This window comes from Dipodomys spectabilis, unplaced genomic scaffold (assembly GCF_019054845.1).
Source record: "Dipodomys spectabilis isolate Male_0828 unplaced genomic scaffold, ASM1905484v1 ptg000318l, whole genome shotgun sequence".
Lineage (NCBI taxonomy): Eukaryota > Metazoa > Chordata > Mammalia > Rodentia > Heteromyidae > Dipodomys > Dipodomys spectabilis.
Window position 1 is genome coordinate 598,516 of NW_024870995.1, and position 25,211 is coordinate 623,726.

Genomic DNA, 25,211 nt, shown 5'->3' on the forward strand with positions numbered 1-25,211 from the left:
GCACAGGCCTCTGGATGTTTTTTTTTTTTTTGATGCCAGTCCTGGGGCTTGAACTCAGGGCCTGGGCACTGTCCCTGAGCTTCTTTTGCTCAAGGCTAGCACTCTACCACTTGAGCCACAACGACATTTCCAGCTTGTTTATGTGGAACTGAGGAATGGAATCCAGGGCTTCATGTATACTAGGCAAGCACTCTACTACTAAGCCACATTCCCAGCCCATGGATGCCCCTCTTGTAATGACTTAGAATCTCTAGAGCGGGGCCTGAAAGTCACAGTCTAGAACACAAGTGTCCAAGTGGTAAGTGTTACTCTGAAGGGACTGAGATGTCCAGGTAGTACTCAATACTTTCCTGAAGGTGACACAGGAAGTGTGCAAGGCAAGTGTTCCACCACTTGAGCCACAGAGCCACTTCCAGTTTTTGGTGGTTAATTGGAGGTCAGAGTCTCATGGACTTTCCTGCTTGGGCTGGCTTTGAATCATGATTCTCAGATCTCAGCCTCCTGAGTAGTTAGGATTACGGGCATGAGCCCCCGTGCCTGGCTGGTCCAGTTTTAAAACTAAACATTCACTGGGCGTGGTGGCTATCTCCCACCTTACCCTTTTTGCTCTCATCATTTCCACATGTCATCTTCTGACACAAGTCAATAATCAACTGTCATATCTTTCCACAGCCCTCCAATGCCTTACCTTCACACTCATTATTATAGTATCCCAACTCTTTAACAGAATCTGGGACAGAGATTCTCACCCAGACCTTCCCTAACATCACTGGCTTCTGTTTGGTCTTTGCTTATGGCATCCCTGCCTGCCCGGCTCTGGGCCTGGTATTTGCTCTGTGCCTCTGGTAGTGTTCTTTCCCCAATAACCTCCATGCCCCCTTTCCTTACTCACATTTCATTTCTGCTCATTGTATCTGAGTCCTTCACAAAAAAACAAAAAAACAGTAACCTGCTCCTCTGCCTCCTTTACCCTGTATTTGATACAAGTTGTGTGATGGAGCTAGGCACATATTAGTCACTTTCAGTATTTTCTGAAAGAATGCTGTCTGTCCAGTCACTGTGCTTCTCCCCATATGAGGACAGTATTTGGCGTTCCCTCTCTATCTGGGCTGTCCACTAGAAAAGAAGTGGAGTCACTGTGCACCTTAAACTTCCTCAGTAACCAGTTAAAAAAGTCCCATGAAAAATTACTTTTAGAATGTAGATATCAGAAGGAAAGGGGAGGGCTAATGAGGATGTTTAAGAAGTTTACTTGCATGTATGAAAATACAATGACATCTGTTGGAATGGTTTTGAAAAGGGAGGAGAATAAAGAATGAAAAATCTCCTTGCATGACGAATATATGCTGATTAAAAACTAAATTGAGTAGTACACCCGTAATCTTTGTTACTCAGGAGGCTGAGAATCCAGGTTCCAATTAGCCTCGCAAGAGCTGAAGTGGGGCTGTGGCGGCTCGCCGCGAGCACACACAAGCCCGCCAGGAAGCGCCGCTCTCTAGCCTTTGTCCTGGCTCATCTTTTGGGCAGAACCACAAAGTCTTTAAGCAGGAACCGGAGTCGCGTCGCTGGGGCTCCTTCCCTCGGCTCCTCTTCCTCTCCCCGCGCGCCCGCGCGCCCGGCCTCTCCACCTTCCTCCCGCCACGGGAGCGGCGCGGGCGCCCGGCCGGGCTCCCCGGGCGAGCGGGCGGGGCTCGTCTCGGGGACCCTACCTTCCGCAGAGACAGGGGGCCCGAGGCGCCCGCCCTCACGCAGCGGCGGCTGCCGCGCACCGGAGACGGCGCGGCGCGCGCGGGCTGAGGCCGCCCCCCTGGCGTCCGTGCGGACCGAGGAGCGGCCGGCAGGGCGGGACCCGGCCCACGGCCGCAGCCAAAGGCGTCTTCCGGAGGTCGGAGCGGACTCCGAGGCGCGAGGCGACGAGACGCAATCCGAGCGCGGGGCTACACGACAGACGTCTAGCCTTCCGGCTCCTAGTCTCGTGACCATGTCTTCGTCGCTTCCGGCACTCCGCATGGCCAATCGAAACGAAAGACCCATCCCCTCCGCGACAAGCGCAGCCAGTCCGTTTGCTCTTTCCCTCTTAGTCCCGCCCCCTGGCCTCTCCCGCACAACCTTGGCCAATCGTTCCCGGGATGCCCTCCTAGTCCCGCCTCAGGCCTGTCACGGAAGCCGTCGAGCCACCGTTGCCCCTTCACCCCAGCAGCGAACTTCCTCCCCGCCACCGTGACGTATTTGGCCCCCGCCGCTCGGCGGGGCGGGCCAATGGCCGTGGCGGATACGGAGAGCCAATGGGTGGCAGCGTCTCATGCGGCCGGCGCCCGCCGCAGCCGCCGCTGGGTCCTGGAACCAGAGGCCGCCCGCGACGGAGCGCCATGGACCGAGGGCCTCAGCCCGGGAGGCGACGCCGCCGAGCCCGCGGCCAGACGCCTTCGCAGTGAAGCCCGCGCGAGCGCCGCGGCCCCGCGCGAGCTTAAGTGCGCCGTGGGCGGGCTCGCCTCCCGCCGGCCCCGCACTCGCCGCAGCCGAGAGCCCGCGCCGCCGCTGCTGCCTTCCCGCCCGGGCCGCGCGGCCCGGGAAACGCGGCCGCGGGCTGCATGGGCAGCGCCCGCGTCCCGCCGCCGAGCCGCCGCCGCGCCGCGCAGTCTCCGCAGTCCGGTGAGAGGCGCCGGGGGCCGGGGGCGGTGTCGGGGCTGGCGTCGGGCGTTCCCAGGGCCTTACGGCCTGTAGGCCGCTTCCACCGGCGACGCTCGCGGGAGGGCCTCGGGGCCGGCCGGGGCTCAGGGCCGCGGCGAGGGCTCGGGGCCGCGGAGGGGGCCTGGGCTCCGCCTCGGGGCCGAGCGCGGACTCCGGCGGCCCTGGGAGCCGCAGCACCCTGGGGAAGTGCTGGGGGCCCTCGCGGGGCGGTGGGGGCTCCCGGGGTCGGGGGGGCTCCCGGGATCTGGAGGAGCCTCGCGGGGGCAATGGGGGCTCCCTGGGTCTGGGGGCCTCCTGGAGGCATTGGGGGCACTGGGGGCCCAGGGATGGGGGGGGCCTCGCGGGGCAATGGGGTCCCAGGGGTCTGGGGGACCCGGGTGTGGGGGCTCGCGGGGCATGGGGACTCGGGGTGTGGGGGGCTCGCGGGGCATGGGGACACGGGGTGTGGGGGGCTCGCTGGGGCGGTGGGGGCCCCGGGGTGTGGGGGCTCGCGGGGGCATGGGGACCCGGGGTGTGGGGGACCCGCGGGGCATGGGGACCCGGGGTGTGTGGGGCTCGCGGGGCATGGGGACTCGGGGTGTGGGGGGCTCGCGGGGCATGGGGACTCGGGGTGTGGGGGGCTCGCGGGGCATGGGGACTCGGGGTGTGGGGGCTCGCGGGGCATGGGGACTCGGGGTGTGGGGGGCTCGCGGGGCATGGGGACTCGGGGTGTGGGGGGGCTCCTGGGGCGGTGGGGGCCCCGGGGTGTGGGGGGCTCGCTGGGGCATGGGAACTCGGGGTGTGGGGGGCTCGCTGGGGCGGTGGGGGCCCCGGGGTGTGGGGGCTCGCGGGGTTATGGGGACCCGGGTGTGGGGGACCCGCGGGGCATGGGGACTCGGGGTGTGGGGGGCTCGCGGGGCATGGGGACTCGGGGTGTGGGGGGCTCGCGGGGTGGTGGGGGCCCCGGGGTGTGGGGGGCTCGCGGGGGCATGGGGACTCGGGGTGTGGGGGACCCGCGGGGCATGGGAACTCGGGGTGTGGGGGCTCGCGGGGGCATGGGGACCCGGGGTGTGGGGGCTCGCGGGGGCATGGGGACCCGGGGTGTGGGGGTTCGCGGGGGCATGGGGACTCGGGGTGTGGGGGCTCGCGGGGCATGGGGACTCGGGATGTGGGGGGCTCGCGGGGGCATGGGGACACGGGGTGTGGGGGGCTCGCGGGGGCATGGGAACTCGGGGTGTGGGGGCTCGCGGGGGCATGGGGGACCCGGGGTGTGGGGGCTCGCGGGGGCATGGGGACCCGGGGTGTGGGGGCTCGCGGGGTGGTGGGGGCCCCGGGGTCCGGGCGGGCCTGGCCGCCGGCAATGAGGACCTGAGTCCGAGGGGCACCTGGCCGCCGGGACAGCCGGGGGTGCCCGCGGCGGAGCCCGAGGGGCGCGGGGGTCGGGGCCGGGGTGTGTGCAGGGGGGGGGGGCGCGGGCGCCGACCTCTGACCCCCGGGAGGGGCGCCGGGCCGCGCCGGTGGTAGTTGTTATTCCCGGCGTCCCTATTATTATCGTGTTTTGAAATGGGAGCAGGCGGCCCTTGGGCTGCGAGCCGAGCCGGAGGGGGCGGGCGGGCCGGGCCCGGGCGGCGGGGCGCCGCGGAGCGCGGCCGCGCGGGGGCGGCGGGGGGCGGGGCGGGGGCGCGGAAGGCGGCGGCGGCCCTTGGCCTCCAGGAACAATGTGAGACGCGGCCTGAAATGTTAATTTCCGTTCCTCATTTCATCATCCCCTGGCAGGGCGGTAGCTGCGTGTGAGTGTGAGTGAGTGTGAGCGCGCGCGCGTGCAGGGTTGGCCCTGCCACATGGATCGTCCCTCGCGGAGAGATGCTGCTCAGTTCGGTGTCTGGTTGGGGGAGGAGTCTGTCTGTCTCTGCCGGCCTGCTCTTTTCCTGGTGCTCGGTTGGGAGGACCGCCGTCCGGGGCTGCGGAAGACCCGGGAGTGCCTGGAGATGCCCCGCGCTGGGGCGCAGCACGCGCGGAGTCAGTGTTCGGTGCGGGTCGTGATCACAGACTTTGGTGAGCCTTGCCCGCAGCGGTTCGCTCCTGTCAGTCGAGTAAAAGTACACAGTTGTTCGGCTTCAACACTGAGAATCTTTTGGTCCTCTGGGAGGACCAGACTTACTCAGCAAAACCACTAAGGTGATAGATACTGTGTGTGGAAAAAGTGCCATTGTAACAGTTGCTATTTTTGGTTTGTGCAAACCCCCGTCAGTGGCATAACTTGGATAGTTCTTCATCAGAGACCCGAGACTGTTGCTGGGTGCCTTTGGGACCCCGTTTTCTCTAATGAAGCATTGGGCTGCCCTGCAGAGCTAGAGTTTTCTGTGGGTGACTGCACGAGTGTTCTGATGCTATTTTGCAGCTGTAGTTAAAACAGGAAAATACCTTGCTTAACTTTGTGACCCTTGAATTGCATCTCCGTAGAGCTGGGCCTCCTCCCGCATGGTCCACTCAGCTGTTGTTCTGCAGTTTCACACTTAAGAACAGGATCTCATGGGGTAGGCTGGATATCCTGAATGGATGGGATGGGAGGGAACAAAGGCCAAGTTGCTATGACATTTCTCTCTTTGTACAATGTCTCTTGAGTTCTTTGAAAAATACTGCTCAAGTTGATCCATACTTGAGACTTTAAGAGTTTATTTTTTTAACGGTTGTAAAATATACAAAACAACTCACCAGAAGTTCTCTAAAGTGTCACCTAGTCTTGCATTCCTTTTTTAGAGGTCTAGCTTTCTGTCAGCTTTTGAACTTGCTTTGCTCGCTCCAGACCAGCCATGTTAATCATGCTGTTCCAGCAAACCTTTCATCTCACTAAACCAGATGGGCTGCTCATGACTAGTGGCTGTCATGTTAGCTATAATTAAGTGTTGATACAGTGACAAGAACTTCTACAAATAGCGTTCAGAAAGTATACTATTTGTATAGAGGGTATTATTCAAGAAACTTTGTGTGCCTTCGATACTTAAGTAGATTTGACATAGTAAAGGTATGTTCATCAGATGTGAAAGGATTATTTTGCATATTGGCAGTAAGCCCATCATCAATTAAATAACATAATTAGAGAGCATCAGTAAATGCTGGTTCAAAGAATAATCTGCATTTGTTGCCAAAATAAATGTTTTGATCTATTACCCTGTATCAGTTCCTTCATCCTTCAAAAGGCCAAGATGAGCTTCTCTTAATAGCAAGATGTTTATTAGTTAATAGGTGAAAATGACGATGTGTTACTTGTCTGACCTCATGCTGTGGCAGTTTAGTATTGCTGTTTAATCAGTGCTCTGGCCATTTCCTGTAGCCCATGTGACAACTTTAAGCAAAAACTGAATGAACGCAAATAACCAGAAGTTATTGTCTTAAAATGTTTTCAGTATGCTTTTTCCTAATTTGAAATTCAAATGGAATTTCTGTGCAGTTCAGCTTTCGCAGTTTTCTCTTAAAGCTAGAGCATCACTCCTCAGTTCTGGAACTCTAGCAGTTGGATAATAGGTAGAAGAACTCTTAGACTTGGAAGTGATCCACTTTAATGACTAATTCATTAATTTCTAGATTTTTAAAAAATTATTAAATGACTTTTGTTTGATGGGCCTTATTCTTGGTATTCTTTCTGTTCAATTTTTTTTGGTCAGTTGTGGGGATTGAACTCTGGGACTGGGCGCTGTCCCTCAGCTCTTCAGCTCCAGGTGACGGCTCTACCACTTGAGCCACAGTGCCACTTTTGGTTTTCTGTTGGTTAATTGGAGGTCAGAGTCTCATGGACTTTCCTGCCTGGGCTGGCTTTGAATCATGATTCTTAGAGCTCAGCCTCCTGAGTAGCTGGGATTACAGGCATGAGCCCCTGGTGCCCGGCTTCATGTTTAAAAATTTTCCTTTGTAGTTCACCTTTGGACCTGTGTTTTGTGTATGTGCAGAACTGCAAATGTTATTTACTTTTTTTTTTAAACATTTTTTTGTGCTGGTCCTGGAGCTTGCACTCAGGGTCTGGGTGCTATGCTATCCCTTAGCTTTTTGCTCAAGGCTAGCAAAAAAAAAAAAAAAGCCACACTTCCACTTCTGGCTTTTTGGTGGTTAATTGGAGATAAGTATCTCCTGGGCACACTTCAAACCTGCTTCAAATCACATTCCTCAGATCTCAGCCTCCTGAGTAGCTAGGATTTACAGGCACGAGCCACTGGTGTCCAGCTTCTTTTTAGGTGTTTTCTTTTGAGTGGGTGTGGATGTGTGTGCTGGTACTAGGCCTTAAACTCAGGGCCTCACGTTCTTGGCTTCCTGGGTGGGTGGGGAGGGGGGTTGCTGGTGCTTTTTTTGTTTGTATTCTTTGGTCAGTTGTGGGGCCTGAACTCTGGGCCTGGGCTCTGTCCCTCAGCTCTTCAGCTCAAGGCTAGCACTCTACCACTTGAGCCACAACGCCACCTCCAGCTTTTTTCTTTTTGCTTATGTGGTGCTGAGTAATCAAACCCAGGGCCTCAGGCATGCAAGGCAAGCACTCTACCACTGAGCCACATTCCCAGCCCTGGTTATTGTTGATGAAGAATCTCAAGGATTTGTCTGTCCCAGCTGGCTTCAAACCTCGATTCTCAGATAGATCTTGGCCTCCTGAGTATCTCTAATTGTAGATGTGCACCACTTTTTCATTTTGAGCCTTATCTTCCTGAGCTTCAGTCACCACTCCCATGGAAAGTGTCCCCTTGTCTCACCTAGGTTTTACGCATGTAAAGCTTAACACAAATAAATTTGACCAAGTATGTAGTGATAGATTTAGTGTACTATCTCTTTCCTGTCACTCCTCCCCACTGATGAGAAGGGCTGAACATTAAGAGATGTTGAGATGGTCTCTTGGTCATCTTAGAGAAGAGGCTCAAGAAATAACCTATTGGCCAGGAGCTGGTGGCTCACACCTATAATCTTCCCTACTCAGGAGGCTAAAATCTGAGGGTTGTGCTTCAAAGCCAGCTTGGGCAGAAAAGTCCTCAAGAAACTCAAAAACAGGAAGTGGAGCTGTGGATCAAAGTGGTAGAGTGAAAGCTCAGGAACAGTGCCCAGGCTCTTGAGTTCAAGCCCAGCAAGTGCCAAAACACAACCTCCCTTCCCCCCCAAAAAAGACACAACAACTTGATGAATGTCTTAAAGCCTGTATATGGAAGTATTTGAATAATTGTAAGGGGGAAATTTAAAATCACAAATTGACATTTAATAGGCTAGTAGTTCTACTATCTGCATTTTAGCTTTTTAAAAAAAAATTATTTTCATTGCAAATTTGTCTTTGTAGTTGAGATAAAGGTGTGGGACCTGACTTCCAGAAATTGGGGCAGAACAGAAGATAAAAGAAATAATGAAAGGGAAGAATAATATAAGGGAAGGTTACTTTGGTGGGAAAAAAAATGTTTTGAGCTGTTGTAGTAGAATTGTTGCCTTCAGCCTGAAGGAAAAGGCCAGAAGCAGTTCCTCCTGGGATCCCCCACCCTGCCTGCAAAGCTCCCGTGTGGAAGGGCTGCTTGGTAGAGTGGTCTGTGCTTCCAGTCGCTCGTGGGGAATGTTGCTTCACCTCTGTTCTGAGCACTTTCTGTTCAAAGGAAACGAGAGCAGTGGCTTACCAGGCTAATGGCAAATCTCTTGAAAGATTTAGAATGTAGTGTGTGTGGGAGCTCTTTTGGAAGGCAGATACACAAAAATGGAGTTATGTGTTACTGCTTTCCCATGTAGGTTGGCCTGCCTGCCTGCCTGCCCGCCCGCCCTCCCCCCTCCTCCTTCCTTCCTTCCTTCCTTCCTTCCTTCCTTCCTTCCTTCCTTCCTTCCTTCCTTCCTTCCTTCCTTTCTCTCTTTCTCTCTTTCTCTCTTTCTCTTTTTCTTTTGTTGCAGGGCTTGGGCGCTATCCCTCAGCTCTTCAGCTCAAGGCTAGAGCTCTACCACTTGAGCCACAGCGCCGCTTCTGGTTTTCTGGTGGTTAATTGGAGATCAGAGTCTTATGGACTTTCCTGCCTGGGCTGGCTTTGAACCGCGATCCTCAGATCTCAGCCTCCTGAGTAGCTAGGATTACAGGCATGAGCCACCAGTGCCGGCTCTTTTTTTTTTTTTAAGACAGTATCTCAAGGTATCCCAGGCTGACTTTGAATTTTAGATTAATTTTTTTGCCTCCTGAGAATTGGAATTATAAGTATGTACTAACATGCCCAGTTAAAACATTGATTTTTGGGGGCTGGGAAGGTGGCTCACTGGTAGAACACTTGCCTTGCATGCCTGAGGCCCTGGGTTCGATTCCTCAGCACCACATAAGCAAAAAGAAAAAAGCTGGAAGTGGTGCTGTGGCTCAAGTGGTAGAGTGCTCGCCTTGAGCTGAAGAGCTGAGGGACAGCGCCCAGGCCCAGAGTTCAGCACCCACGACCAGACCCAAAAAGAAAACCAACAAAAAAAACCCCATTGATTTTTGGGCTGGGAATATAGCTTAGTGGTAGAGTGCTTGCCTTGCATGCATGAAGCCCTGGGTTCGATTCCTCAGTACCACATAAACAGAAAAAGCCAGAACTGGTGCTGTGGCTCACATGATAGAGTGCTATCCTTGAGCAAAGCAGCTCAGGGACAGCGCCTAGGCCCTGAGTTCAAGCCCCAAGACTGACAAAATAAAACAACAACACAAAAACATTGATTTTGCTGGGCACTGGTGATTCACACCTGTAATTCTTGCTACTTAAGAGGCTGAGATCTGAGAATGGAGGTTGGAAGCCACTTGGGCACACAAATCCCAGAGACTTTTATCTCCAACTAACCATTAAAAAGCTGTCAGTGGAAGTATGACTCAAGTGGAAGAGACCAGTCTTGAGTGTAAAAGCTTAGTGAGTTTAGTTCAAGGCCCTGAGTTCAAGCCCCAGTACTGGCACAGAAAACATAGAAGGCTGATTTTGGGGAAAAAAATAATTTTATTTGGGAGGTAGAGACTTTTTCTTGGTTTTGATAACAATGGTTTGGGTTTATATGTCCTATCTTGGTGACTTAGAGGAGTGGGGAATTAATTGTAGTTGGTAACATTTCGACAGTCTACACCTAAGAATCACGCCTAAGGCTGTTTCTGAAGTTGAGTGCCAGTGGCTCATACTTGTATTCCTGGCTACTTTTAGGAGGCTGTAAAAAAAATTAATAAAGCTGGTTCTGTACTAAGAAGTTAGGTGAGTTTTTAGTGTGAACACAAACCTGTCAGTATGGCTAACACTTTTTCAAGAGCTGAAGATCCTGTGGGTGATAGAAGCCTCTTTGGTGCCTACATCCCTTCCCCTCTTCTGAGACTTAGGCTGGGGCCTAGGCTGATAGGGAGGGGCATGCCTGATCCGGCTGGAGGGCAGGATTTACAGTTCTACCCTGGAATTTGTGTAGTGAATTATTTATTGTCCTGGAAATCTGCAGGCACTCTTTTCCCCCACTTTTAAAGCAAATATGTGCACCTGTTCATTATTTGCAAATGTTGGCTTTTTCCTCAACACAAAACATTTTTGACTACTTAGATAATTTTTTCCTGTCAGGGTTAAGTAAGATTGATAAAAATGGGCTGGGAGGTGGCTCAGTGGTAGAGCGCTTGCCTTGCATGCCAGAGGCCCTGGGTTCGATTCCTTAGCACCACATAAGCAAAAAGAAAAATGCCGGAAGTGGTGCTGTGGCTCAAGTGGTAGAGCACTAGCCTTGAGCTGAAGAGCTAAGGGACAGCGCCCAGGCCCCATGACCGGAGGGCCCCCCCCCCAAAAAAATAATAAAGATTGATAAAAATTTGCTCATTACTTGCTTAACTAAAAAAATGCAATTGGTGGTGGGCAGGTCATTTTAGGTAGATCTTGTCTACCATGTGCAAGGTCCTAAGGTTGATTCCTAGCGCTGCCTCCCCGGCAAGTGATGCTGTGTCAAGATAGAATTGAAATTTAATTTGAGTGTGTGTGCGTGCACGCATGTGTATGGTAGGCTTGGGGCTCAGGGCCTGGGTGCTCGAACCCAGGGCCTCATACATACAAGGCAAGCACTCTACCACTGAGCCATTTTCCCAGCCCTGTTTCTGAGCTTTTTTGAGCAAGGCTAGTACTCTAGCACTGGAGCCACAGCTCTGTTGGCCCTTGAGTGATTAGTTAGAGAGCCTTATTATGACATGTCTTTAAACTTACCTCACACAAGAACCTTATTACTCTTAAGAAACTGAGCCTTGGAGTCTTTAACTTCTATTTCCTGCTTGGGGAACAAGAAATATTTCTTTCTCTTCCACTCCCCTCTCTCTACTAGTATATGTTTGTTTCTCTTCTTTTAACCTGTTATACTATAATAAGCCCTTTGATAAAACTTAAAAAACGAAAACAAAAAAAAAGGAGCATTGTAGGCTGCGCTTGGGTGGCTGAGGCAGATAGATTTTGAGTTTGAGGCCCTCCTGTTCTATATACAGCACTCCTTTTACTCCACACCGCTCCCTGCCCTCTCACCCCCCCTCAAAAAAAAAATTTAGCCTTGTCGGTTGTGGGGCTTGAACTCTGGGCTTGGTTGCTGTCCCTGTGTTCTTCAAGCTCAAGGTGAGCGCTCTACTGCTTGAGTCACACCGCCACTTCCGGTTTTCTGGTGGTTTATTGGAGATGAGTCTCATGGACTTTCCTGCCTGGGCTGGCTTTGAACCGTGATCCTCAGATCTCAGCCTCCTGAGTAGCTAGGATCACAGGCGTGAGCCACCGACTCCTGGCTCCTACCCCTTTTTGAGGTGCTGGAGATGGACCCTAGTGCCGTGGATATGCTCGGCACGTGCTCTTCCATTGAGCTGTATGTCTTATCACACTATTTACTTGTTTTTGATGCTGAGGATCAACTGGGCCTAGTGCATGCAAACACAGGCTTACCACTGAGCTGCGCTCCTTAGCCCCCTTCACCATGTTTCTAAATGCGGTTTGACATCCTGTAGAACAGGAAATAAAACTAAAAGACCAAAAAGCCCTCAGCAACACTTTTGAAAGAATTAACTTTTGAAAATTATTGTTACTAAGATATCTGGATAATGAAAGGATATGCCCTTTTTGGATGATTACAAGAAGAAATTCCAACAGAGAGGAGTCTGAAAATGTGCTGACAACTTGCATTGTTAGCATTACTATTCCATAACACCAAGGTTGAGTCTAATTTCAAGTAGGTTTTAAACTTTGTGAATTTCTTTGCTACAATTGTTTTGTTTGAATTTATTTAAATCACACACACATTTTTTCTTTTGTCGGTTGTGGGGCCTGAACTCTGGGCCTGGGCGCTGTCCCTCAGATCTTCAGTTCAAGATTAGTGCTCTACCACTTGAGCCACAGCGCCACTTCCCGATTTTTCTGTGTGTATAGTGGTGAGGAATCCAACCCAGGGCCTCATGCATGCAAGGCAAGCACTCTACCCCTGAGCCACCTTCCCAACCCCTACTTATATTTTTGTTACCTTGACTTCTGAAATTTTAGTTCTTAGGTTGTGAGTTTATTAAATATACTAGTACTAAGCATTTTCTTTTTTGTGTATACTGGAGTTCGGCCTCAGCCTCATGCTTGCCTACACAGGTAGTCTTACCTCTTGGGCTGGTTTGCTGGTTATTTAGGGTCTTGCTTCTAGTATTTTACCTTCCCTTCTTAGTTAGATAGCAGGTGGGCACCCCCATTCTCTGTCTTGAGAAAAAGGGGGTCTCTAAAACTTTTCTGCCCGGATTGGCCTTGAACGGTTATTCTCTCAAATTGATTCTCCCCTGTAGGTAAGGTTAGAAGCATGAGCCATTGGTATCTAGCTTAACATTTTCTTAAAGGAAGTATTTTTCCCCAAATAACATGAGAGAATTATCTTTTGCCAGTTCTGAACTCAGGGCCTGAGTGCTGACCCTGAGCTGCTTTTGCTCAAGGATAGCACTCTACCACTTGGGCCACAGCATCACTTCTGGCTTTTTCTGTTTACCTACTACTGAGGAATCAAACCCAGGGTATCATGCATGCTAGGCAAGCACTCTACCACTAAGCTACATTCCCAGCCTGAGAGAATTATCTTGAGTTGTACCTTTTTTCTTTTAGTATGAAACTTAGAAAAGTGGCATGTAAAAAATAAAAGTGGCATGTGATTTCCCCAATAGCTTAGTTAATTTAAGAAGATGTAGCTTTAGTGAGATTTACATGCCAACTTTATTTTTCTCAGTAATGGGCTTGAATTCAGGGCCTCAGTGCTATCTCTGAGCTGTTTTGCTCAAGACTAGCACGCTACACTTTGAGACACAGTTCTACTTCTGGTTTTCTGGTGGTTAATTGGAGATGAATCTCAAGGGTACTTTTTTTTAAATAAAATTTTTTATTGTATAGACACTATACAGAGGGGTTATAGTTAAATGAGTAAGGTAATAAGTACATTTCCTGTCAAGCATTGTTATCCCCTCCTTTTTTTCCCTCTACCATCCCTTCCCTCTTTACTTCCCCCCCCCCCCCCCCCAGGTTGTAAAGTTCATTTTCAACATAGTGTCTTGTACATCTCATTGTTACTATGGGTCAATCTGTATCCTTGTTTCAGCATTTTGTTATTTCCCTTCCCCTCCCCAAGCTAGAAAAATGTATATACAAGATGCAGGGCACAGGATTCAAGTATAGTGAAAACAGGGGTTATACCATGGGGGAAGAACATACAAAAGAAATAAAAAGGGGCTGTGAAGGTGGCTCAGTGTTAGAGTGTTTGTCTTGTATGAGTGAGGCTCTGGGTTCGATTCCTCAGCACCACATAAACAGAAAAAGCCAGAAGTGGCACTGTGGCTCAAGTGGTAGAGCGCTAGCCTTGAGGTGAAGAGGTGAGGGACAGTGCCCAGACCCAGAGTTCAGGCCCCACAACTGACCCAAAAAAAAAGAGAAAAATCACATAGTACATTAAAAACAACAGCGATAAAGATAAAAAACCTTGTGTCATTTTGCTTAGCATCAGCTTGTATGGTCATATGTCAAGGGTACTTTTCATCCTTGGCTGGCTTCTAACCATATTCTTTAGATCTCAGCCTCCTGAGTAGTTAGGATTACAGGCATAAACCACCAGTGTCCAGCCCAATTTTATTTTTCTTTGGCAGTGCTCTTACACCTGATTCTGCTAAACTTGGGTATTCATCTGTCAGGTGACTGACTGATAGATGAGAGAATTATCTAAGCCCCCTAATTGGGGGCTTAACTCAGGACCTATGATTTTGAGGCAGAGTCTTGATACATATACAGCCCAGGCTGTCCTCAGAGTCATCAAAATCCTTCTGAGACTGGTTGCTGTCCCTCAGCTCAAGGCTAGCGCTCTACCACTTGAGCCACAGCACCACTTCCTTTTTTTTCTGCTTATGTGGTGCTGAGGAATCAAACCCAGGGCCTCATGCATGGGAGGCAAGCACTCTACCACTGAGCCACCTTCCCAGCCCTGGCTTTTAAAAATTTTTTTTATTGTGATTAAATTTCACAGATTTCAGAGTATTATGAGATAGTGATACTTAAAGTCACAAACACATTCTAACCTTCATGAGGCAAATTGTCATTATCGTGGTCTACAAGGTTTGTGAATTCTATGAGGTTTGACAATACAGCTATCTCTTCCACATTGGGTTGTATGTACATTTCTTTCCTTTTGCTTAGTGTTTCCTGTTCCCTCTTTCCCTCTCATTCCCTCCCTCCCTCCCATCGCTGCCCTTGAAGATAACTGGCTTTTTAAAGAAGGCTATGTTGAAACATTAATCTTTTAAAATTTATTTAGGTAACTAATGGCAGAGTGAGATTTTAGAAGGTTAGTGAGAAAACCTGATGCAGTACTTAGCATGTATCATTGCTTTTTTTGTCCGTAATAGCATCCTGAGCTGCTAGATACATTGGCCCTGGGTAAAAGATGATGTACTCTACCACTTGAACTATAGCTCAACCTCCAGCTTTTTGGTAATTAATTGCAGATAGGAGTCTCAGGGACTTTTCCTGCTGGGCAGGCTTCGAACTGAGATCCTTAGATCTCAGCCTCCTGGGTAGCTAGGATTACAGGTGTGAGCCACCAGTCAATAACCAGTGCTTGGTTGATCTAAGGTGTTTTTTGTTTGTTTGTTTGTTTTGTAGGTTGTGGTGCTTGAACTCAGGCCCTGGGCTCTATCCTGAGGTTTTTCACTCAAGGCTAGTGTTCTACCACTTTTAGCCACTTAGAATTTTCTGGTGGTTAATTGGAGATGTGAGTCTTAGGGACTTTCCTACAGGGCTGGTATCAAACCACACTTCTCAGATCTCAGTCTCCTGAGTAGTTAGGATTATAGCTGAGATCCACTGGCAATCAAAGAGTTTTGAAGAATATTATGTAATGTTATCCATTCCCCGGCCTCTCCCCCCCCCCCCCCCCCCCCTCCATACTAGGGTATGAACTCAAGGCCTGTACCACTGGAGTGGCTGACAATTGAGCCATAACTCCAGCCATTTTTTGCTTTGGTTTAATATTTTTTGCCTTGGCCTTGAACCTTTCTGCCTTTGCCTTGAAGATGGAATTCCGGAGGTGTACTATTGAGATGTGACTTGCTAATTTTTTTTTTTTTTTGGCACCTAAGTTGTTTGGCATCTTACTCATCCTGATCTATACCTCCTGAGTAGCTAGGATTACAGATGTGTTCACCACACCCAGCCCAACCTATGTTTTTTATGTCTTTGTAACTGTTCACACACTTGGCACAATTGTAAAGCCCTATATAACTGACTACTTTTCCAAATGTCATCTGCTGTATGGTGTGAGAGCAGTATTGGTATTTTTTCAGTTAGAATGAAGTTAATTTTTTAAAAAATTACTTAAACTTTATTGTCATGGTGACGTACAGGGGGGTTGCAGTTACATGAGTAGTGAGTACATTTTATTTTTTTTCCCTTTCACTCGTGGGGCCTGAACTTTGGGCCTGGGCACTGTCCCTCAGCTGCTCTTCAACTCAAGGCGAGTGCTCTACCACTTGAGCCACAGTGCCACTTCCGGTTTTCTGGTGGTTTATTGGAGATAAGAGTCTCATGGACTTTCCTGCCCAGGCTTGCTTTGAACTGTGATCCTCAGATCTCAGCCTCGTGAATATCTAGGATTACGTGCCCAGCTTACATTTTTTTTTTTTTTTTCCTTTCTGTCGAGGGGCTTGAACTCTGGCCCTGGGCACTGCCTCTGAGCCCTCCAGCTCATTACTAGTGCTCTATCATGTGAGCCACAGCACCACTTCTGGTTTTCTGGTGCTTTATTGGACATGAGTCTCATAGGCAGGGACTTCCCTGCCTGGGCTGGCTTTGACCCACGATCCTCAGATCTCAGCCTCCAGAGTAGCTAGGATGACAGGCGTGAGCCACCAGTGCCTGTCAGTGAGTACATTTCTTGTGGAACTTGTCACCTCAATTCTCATTTTTCTCCCATTTTCCCTCTCCCTCACCCCCAAGTTAATTTTCTTGGTCCCAGTAGTTGGGTTTAAACTCAGGACCTGGGCACTGTCCCTTACCTTTTTTTGCTCAAGGCTGATGTTTTACCACTTGAGCCACAGCTCCACTTTGAGCTTATTTTGATGGTTAATTGGAGATGAGAGTCTCATAGACTTTCATGCCCAGGCTGGCTGCTGTCCTCAGGAAATGGTCTGGCAGTTTGTAGATAGGTCCAATGAAAATGAGAAATGGTAATGATTACGTGGGCATTACAGTGCTATTGTCTGAAGTTGGGCTTCCCTCCCCTATAATGAAGATACAAAGCCAAGGTCAGCTAGGAACTTAGCCCCTGGTAGGAAAGGAGGTAAATGTAAGTCTCCCTTCCTAGTGATTGCACTGAGGGCCTCAAGCTCTCACTCGCTTGGCATAGGGAGGCAGGAGGATTGTGAGATTGAGGCTCATTGGTGCAAAGTTGGCGAGACCATGGCTGTAAAACAAATACAAACAAAAGGATTGGCGGCATTGGCATGGTGCAAGTAGGAGAGTGCCTACCTAGCCTTGCTTTCTGTGGGTAGACTATATGCAAGCTTTTGCCCTTTTTTTTTTCTTTTAAACGCAGATAACTGGAGCTTGAACTCAGTTGCTCTCCATTGGCTTTTTTGCTCATGTCTGGTGCTCTTGGACTTGAGCCACATCTCTAATCCAGTGTTGTGCGTGCGTGCGTGCGTGTCTGTGTGCGTGTGTATGCGCGCTTGTGTGTGTGTGTGTGTTCCCGGTTAATTGGAGATAGTCTCACAGATGTCAGGCTGTCTTTAAGCCTTTATCCTCAGAACACAGCCTCCTGAGTAGCAAGGAGTACAGAAGTGAGCCACTGGCAGCTGGTCTACCAACAGAATTTATAAGTAAGCACCAAGTGCTGATTAATCTAGGGAAGTGGTTTGCCAGGCTGCTTTAAATAGCCCTTAGTTTTCTTAAAAGTGTTTCCTAAGTGAGATACTTCATTTTATTTAATTAATTAATTTATTGTTGGCCGTGGGGCTTGAACTCTGGGCTTGGGTGCTGTCCCTCAGCTCTTCAGCTCAAGGCAAGCGCTCTACCACTTGAGCCACAACACCACTTCCGGACTATCCTGTCCTGGCTGGCTTTGAACCGGGATCCTCAGATCTCAGCCTCCTGAGTAGCTAGGATTACAGGTGTGAGCTACTGGCTCCCGGCACTTCATTTTATTTTTATGTATTTAGTTTTTTTTGTTTTTTTTTTGTCGGTCGTGGGGCTTGAACTCTGGGGCTGAACGCTGTCCCTCAGCTCTTCAGCTCAAGGCGAGCGCTCTACACGTGAGCTACAGCGCCACTTCCCTTCATTTTATTTTTATCCTGTTGGTCCTGGGGCTTGAATTCAGGTCTTGGGCGCTGTCTTTGAGTTTTTCTCTCAAGGCTAGTGTTCTACCACTTGTGCCACAGCTCCACTTACAGTTTTTTGGTGGTTAATTGGAGATAAGAATCTCAGGGACTTTCCTTTTGTGGCTGGCTTCGAATCTCTATTCTCAGATCTCAGCCTCCTTAGTTGCTAGGAGTAAAGGCGTGAGCCACTAGTACTTAGCTTTTGCTTTTCTTTTTTAAGACATAATGAAAGATAACAAACCAAAAAAAAAAAAAAATAGATCTAACTTAAGAAGTTGTCAATCTTATGTGATATATCCAGCATCATCTTACTGTAACCATTTTCCTATGAAACCAATCATATTGAGAGGTGTTTATCACTAGTGCTTTGAAAATTTGGAGAGCTTAGTGCAGTGGGTCACATCTGTAAATCCCAACAACTCAGGAGGAAGAGGTCAGGAGGATTTTGGTTTGAGGCAGTCCTGGACAGAATTTGGAGGCCTCCCCCTCCCCCCATCTCAATAAGCTGGCTGTGGTGACAAGTGCCTGTAGTCCCAGCGGTGCCTGTAGGTAGAACTATTCTGAACCTAGTCCCAGGCAAAGAGACCCTGCCTGAGAAATAAAGGAAAACGGGGCTTGGGGGTTGTGGCCCAAGTGGTAGAGCATATGTGTAACAAGCACATACCCCTGGGTTTCCTCCCGCCCTTCAGCTCTCCAACTTCCAAATCTAACCTTTTTTTTTTTTGGGTCTGGTCCTGGGGCCTGAACTCTGGCCTTGGGCGCTGTCCCTCAGCTCTTCAGCTCAAGGCTAGTGCTCTACCACTTGAGCTACAGCGCCACTTCCGGTTTTTGGTGGTTTATTGGAGATTAGAGTTTCACGGACTTTCCTGCCCGGGCTGGCTTTGAACCTCGATCCCCAGATCTCAGCCTCCCAAGTATCTAGGATGGACAGGTGTGAGCCAATGGCTCCTGGCTTCTTCTGTGATCTTAACTGGTACTTGACATGTTCATCCAATTACCAAGATTTTTTTTTGGGGGGGTGGGAGGGGGTCTGGTTTTGGGGCCTGAACTCTGGGCCTGGGCGCTGTCCCTCAGCTCTTCAGCTCAAGGCTAGTGTGCTCTACCCCTTGAGCCACAGGGCCACTTCTGGCTTTTTTCTTTTCGCTTATGTGGTGCTGAGGAATCGAACCCAGGGCTTCATGCATGCAAGACATGCACTCTACCACTGAGCCACCTTCCCAGCCCCCCAAATCTAACTTGAAGAGGCAAAACAAATTAGCTTGGAGACAGAGAATGATGATGACCTAGCTCTACTGTCCCATCATTTTCCCAAAGCTCTGACACCCGTTAGGTTAGAAAGGTGTGCTGAAGAAGAAAGGCAGCTGTCTTTTCAGACAAGTCGTATGTCCTGCTCATACCTGAGCATCTTACACGTACACTAGACCTGTGGCAAAGTGGGGAGATGGGAGGAGACTAGCCAAAAATGGTGATCTTTTCATTAGTATAGAACTAGAGCCCCTAGAGTTGGAGGTTGACCTTGATTTATACATGACCTTTTCTTCCTGTTAAAGATACCTTGTTTTTTTAATTGTTGATTTTTTTTCTTCTCATCCTGGTGCTTGAATTCTGGGCAAGGGTGCTGTCCCTGAGCTTCTTTTTGTTCAGGGTTAGCACTCTACCACTTGAGCCACAATATCACTTCTGCTTTTTCTGAGTAGTTTATGGTCTGAGCTGGCTTCAAACCATGATCCTTAGGTCTTAGCTTCCTGAGTGCCTAGGAGAACAGTTGTGAGCCACTTGTGCTCAGCTTTTTCCCCTTTGGTGCTGACACCAGGGCTTGAGCTCATGGCCTTGAGCTTGTGCTCAGCTTTCTTACTCATAGCTAGTGCTCTGCCACTTGAGCCACCTCTATCTAGTCTATTTTGTTGGTTAATTGGAGATGGAGTCTTGCAGACTTTTCTGGCTGTGCTGGCTTCAAACCTCAGTCTTCCAGATCTCAGCCTCCCGTGTAGCTAGAATTGCAAGGGTAAGCCATCAGCACCCAACAAATGACCATCTTAAACCACTTTTTTTTGGGGGGGGGGGGTAGTGCAAAGGGACTGAATCCAGGACCTTTCTCATGCTAGGCAACCACATTACCACTAAGCTACATCCTTGCCCTCTGACCATGTTCTATTTTTTGAGTGGAAGCGGCTTGGAATAGGATTTTTGCTTTATAGCTTAGGCTAAATTCAGATTCACAGTCTTCTTGCCTTGGCCTTTCAAATTCTTGACCACACCTGGCTTAAGTCTTTTCTCCTTGCTGCATAGACTAGGCTAGCTATAAACTCGGGATCCTCTGCTTCAGACTTCTAGTGCTGGAATTACAGGTAGGTACCACCATGCCTAGCTTCTCTCCCCCCCCCACCTTTTTTTTTTTTTTTTTGCCAGTCCTGGGGCTTGAACTCGGCCTGGGCGCTGTCCTTGAGCCTCTTTGTGCTCTAGCCTAGCGCTCTACCACTTGATCCACAGCGTCACTTCTGGCTTTTTCTGAGTAGTTTATTGAGGGTACAAGTGTCATGGACTTTTTCTGCTCAGGCTAGCTTTGAATTGTAATTCTTAGATCTCACCCTCCTGAGTAGCTAAGATTACACCTGTGAGCCACTGGTGCCCTGTTACCTTTTGCCATTTTTTAAGTGTTTAATTCAGTGTCATTCAGTATTCATAATGTTCTGTGACCATCACCACTCCTTCCAGAACCTTTGGTCCACCAGAAACTGTACTCAGGAAATTATAGCTCCTTACCCTTGCTTCCCATTCCCAGGTGACCACTGTTCTGTGAAATGTAGACTCTATGTGCCTCAATGTTCTTTTCATAAGGCTGCTTCCACTTACAGTGTTTTTGAGTTTCATCCATGTTGAAGTATGTGTCAGTAATCCTCTGTTTAACAAAGGAGTTATATAGTTACAAAAGTCGGGAAAAGAAAAAGTGAGAGAAGGGGTGGGTTCGGAGCGGTGGGTGACCGTGTGGTCAGACACCTTGTACTCATATACTGTTTGTACGAGGGGACTTCTTTGTACATCTACTTAAAGGTAATTTAAAAAAAGTTAAAGTCAGGGGCTGGGAAGGTGGCTCAGTGGTAAAGTGCTTGCCTTGCATGCACCACATAAAAAACAGAAGAAAAAAAAAGCTGGAAATGGCTCTGTAGCTCAAGCGCTAGAGTACTAGCCTTGAGCTGAAGAGCTGAGGGACAGCATCCAGGCCCAGGGTTCAGGCCCCACGGCCGACCAAAAAAAAAAGTCTGGTACATTTCTTTTTGGACAATGTCACCCCTTTGTTCTCTCCAAGTTTTTCCCTCCCATTCCTCCCACAAGTTGTATGGTGCATTTCAACATAGTGTAATGAGTATATGTCTATTTTCGTTTGGCATTTTAATAGTAAAAATACTGGAGAAATACTTTGTGTTTGATACTTCCCATGGCTTTCTGAGATAAAAATTTAGCAAGGAAAGTAGGTCTTTTCACACTCAAGACCAAGGTGAGAGCAAAGATAACTTCTTCTTCAAGATGTTGCCTTACACTGTTTCCTGTGTTAGGTGCTCATGAAATAGGCTTCTAACCAGGTCCCTGTGTATTTCCGAGCTTAGTGAGTTCTGTGCGTTACAGCTTCCAGTCTGTGCATGTCTGTAAAGTACTGTGTGTTTTGTGTTTTCTGATACTAGGGGATGAGTCTGCCAGAGTGATCCTGAAATCAGGATTACAGGTGTGAGCCACCAGCGGTCAGCTGGACTACCTGTATTATAGAGAAGGTATAATAAAGAGCTTGTCCATTAAAAAATCTTAGGCTGGGCACTGTGGCTCACGCCTGTCATCCTAGCTGCTCAGGAGGCTGAGATCTTAGGATTGTGGTTCAAAGCCAGCCTGGGTAGGAAAGTCTATGAGGCTCTATCTCCAGTTAAGCTCTAAAAAGCTAGAAATAGAGCTATGGCTCAGGTTCAAGTGATAGAGTACTATACTAGTCTTGGGCCCAAAAGCTCAGAAACAGCATGGAGGCCCTCAGTTCAAGCCTTAGGACCAGCATATGCACATGCCTGCCCCCAGCGTCACCACTTAGGATATAGTGGGCTACAGTTTTTCAGGTCAAATGAGAAAGCAGGTTTCTCCACTTAGTGCTTTTAGACTACAGGTGCTACAGTAGATTGATTCTATTGTGATTATTAAGATTTTTCTGTTAGCCTCAACAGTTTTAACTTTTTTTCCTTCTGTTATCCTTGTCCTGTTCTTTTTCCTTTTTTCCCTTTGCATAAGCTGGTGTGGGAATTCTTTGCTCCTTATCTCCAGACTTCCAGTACTACTTTCAAATCTTTTTTGTTTTTGTCAGTGGTGGGGCTTGAACTCTGGTCCTGGATGCTGTTCCTCAGTTCAAGGCGAGCGCTCTACCACTTGAGCCACAGCACCACTTCCTGTTTTCTGGTGGTTAATTGGAGATAAAGTCTCATGGCCTTTCCTGTGTTGAAAGTCTCTGGCTTTCAACTGTGACCCTCAGATCTCAGCCTCCTGAGTAGCTAGGATTCCAGGCATGAGCCAGGGCCACCTGGCTTTGTTTTTTTCTTTAACTTATTAGTTGGAACTCTGTGCTAATACGGAGTTGCTTTATCATACATAAGTATATGCCACAGCTTGGCTCATATTGTCTGTTACTGATGAACACTGGCTTATTTAAAGTGTTTTACTGTGACATAATAATACCCTGTACATGCTCTTTATATGTATAAGTTACATTCCTAGAATTTCTGGGTCAAGAGTTAGGAATATTTAAGATTTTAGTTTTGTTAGGTTGCTTGCTTGTCAGATTTCTTGACAAGTTCATACTGGCTCACATTCACAATGTATATAGGCTTATTACTTATTTTGAAAGACTTCTTATCTCTTCTGTGTTGTACTTGTTTGTGACAAACTAGTTGCCCTTCCTGAGAGTGAAGGCTTCTTGGGGTGAGAAGTTGTTTGGTGGATGTACCTTGTAAAAGTTCTCTCTACTTCTGTCCAGAAAGCGCTGACAGAGGTTCTTTGTTGAACTTTGATGTTATTAGCACTTGTCTTGAATTTAGTTTGCCCCTCTGCAGACGAGCATCTGATTAAGGACAGGTGAGTACCAAGTGTGTGGCGATGGTGGGGAGGGAAGAGTTTCTCTTGGTTTCAGTCAGCTGTAAAATCAGTGTATTTCTTCTGTCTGAGGTCATTTGTAGGTCTGGAAGAAGGGGAAGGTAGATCTTGGATGCTCTTTCCTGAGCTAAAGAAAATTCTGGAAATTTACATAGATTTGGGGGAGGAGTAGGATCTGGAAAGAGGGTAGTGTTTGGGGTGAGTTGAAGGCTAGTCTAAGCCTTTGTACTTCATGAGGCTAGGTCTCTTTCTGGGAAAACCAGTCAATGGCTGGTCGGATGGAAGACCAGGGAGAAGGACTCTGGTTTGAGGTCTGGCACCTGTGACTGCTGGGCTGGGAAGCCCCACCTGGCTGAGTCAGGAGGGTGTTACTGCCTGTCGGCTGGCCTCCACTGTCAGAGGCAGGTGAGGGGGTTGGATCTACCTGTCCCGTTCAGTTGCCTCTCCTGCTGTGGCCAGTTTTGGTTTATATTTCTATTTCGTGTTTTCTATCTTAGCTTTAGGAATCTTCAAAATGGGGTCTTTCTTTGATTCAAGTTTTTTTTTTTTGTCAGTTATGGGCTTGAACTCAACTTGGGCGCTCTTCAGCTCAAGGCGAGTTCTCTACAGCTTGAGCCAGTGTCATTTCTGGTTTTCTAGTTTATTGGAGGTAAGAGTCTCACGGACTTTCCTGCCCGGGCTGGCTTTGAACCGCAATCCTCAGATCTCAGCCTCCTGAGTAGCTAGGATGACAGGTGAGAGCCACCGGCACCTGGCTTGATTCAATTTTTTGCAATGAGTTGAATTTGAATTTATGTCTTTAGGTTTTTTTTTTTGTTGTTGTTGTTGTTGTTGTTAGTCCTGGGGCTTGACCTGGGTGCTGTCCCTGAGCTTTTTTTCCTTACTCAAGGTTAGTTCACTACCAGTTTGAGCCACAGCACCACTTCCAGTTTTCTAGTAGTTCATTGGAGGTAAGAGTCTCATGGACTTTCCAGCCTGGGCTGTCTTTGAACTTCCAGCAAGGATTACAGGTGTGAGCCACCAGTGCCCTGGTTGACACTTTATTTTTTAATTTTTATATTTTGGTGTGCTGTTACTGGGGCTTTGAACTAAGGGCCTCCAGCCTCCCACTTGGCTTTTTCTGTTCTAGGCTGGTGCCGTCACTTGAGCCACACCATCTGGGTCTTTGGGGGCTAATTGTAGATAAGAGTCAGACTCTTGTGCCTGAGTTGGCTTGGAACTGCCATCCTCAGATCTGTCTCTTGAGGATTACAAGTGTTAGCTACCACCACCTGGCCTGAGTTTGTGTATTTGTGTGTGGTGTGTTTTTTTTTTTGTTGTTGTTGTTGTTGTCAGTTGTGGGATTTGAACCCTGGGCCTGGATGCTGTCTTTCAGCTCTTCAGCTCAAGGCAAGCGTTCTACCACTTGAGCCACAGCTCCACTTCTGATGGTTAATTGGAGATAAGAGTCTTACAGACTTTCCTGCCTGGACTGGCTTTGAACTGTGATTCTCAGATCTCAGCCCCCTGAGTAGCTAGGATTACAAGTGTGAGCCACTGGCACCTGGATTCCTGAGCTTTTTTGATCAAGGCTGGTATTCATCCAGTTGAGCTGCAGCTCTACTTGGGGCTGATTTATCTGCCCAGGCTGGCTTCTAACCTCAATCCTCAGATCTCAGTCTAGTGAATAGCTAAGGTTATAGGTGTGAGCCACAGGCTCACTTGATCCATTCTGCCAGCTCAACATACCATCTTCCTCTCCCTTTTCCTTTCTTCTTTCTCCCCCTTCTCTTCTATTTGTGCTTGTGTGTGTGTACATACGTGCATATGCCAGTGCTGATACTATGGCTTGAACTTAGAACCTGAGTTCTACTTGCCTTTTTCTGATTAAGCCGGGTACTCTGTCAATTGTGCTATACCCCCTCTTCTGGTAACTAGAGATTAATCAGCAAAAAGCTGCTTTGTGTGTCCTTTTATGTCTGCTGGCCAGACATATCCTCAGATCTTAGCCTTCTGAGTAGCTAGGCTTGCAGGTGTGAGCCACTGGCACCCAGCCCAACATACCTTCTTGATTGAAAATAGTGTTTACTATTCATAAAGTAGTTTTTAGGCTTCTAGTATAACGAAGAAAAAATTGTTCTAGAATTTAAGAAAAACATACTGGCTTGTATGGGTAGTGAATAGTTGGCCCTGATGTCAAAGATGTTGTCTGCCTAGTTCTTTGTCAGAACCCGTTGCCATACTGCAATATTTCATTGTAATAGGAAATAATTTTTGTGTAAAACAAGGTACTTTATTTTCTTACCGGTTACTATAGAAACAGTCCAGTGTTAGAGACTACTAATGGAGTGCTAGGTTACATGGCTTTTATAACAGGGCCCTCTGGGTTGGCAGCTGCAGCACCACTGGGGCGGGGTGGAGGCAGAGGCAAGGTTCGGAGCTGCCCTCTTTTCTCATCTCTGTTTGGTCACAAGAGCATCAAGACCTGGATTTTCCTGTGGCCTAGCGGCATGGGCTTTTGTTTTCTATTTCTTTGCTCATGGCTTGTCTTTTTACCTGTGAGCTAGCTGGTCTCTTCAGCTACATCAGCAGTCCAAGGACTCTAGTCCTTTTGTATCCT

At 48.6% G+C, this 25,211-nt stretch overlaps 1 protein-coding gene across 1 annotated transcript in view; it reads left to right on the forward strand.

Moving 5' to 3' along the window:
* The first annotated feature begins 2,636 nt into the window (after positions 1–2,636).
* Positions 2,637–25,211, forward strand: part of Ankrd11 (ankyrin repeat domain 11) — a 144,273-nt gene continuing 121,698 nt past the window's right edge. The window contains exon 1 of the mRNA XM_042702221.1: positions 2,637–2,652. The gene's annotated coding sequence lies outside the window, so the exon portion shown is untranslated. The remainder of the gene's footprint in view (positions 2,653–25,211) is intronic.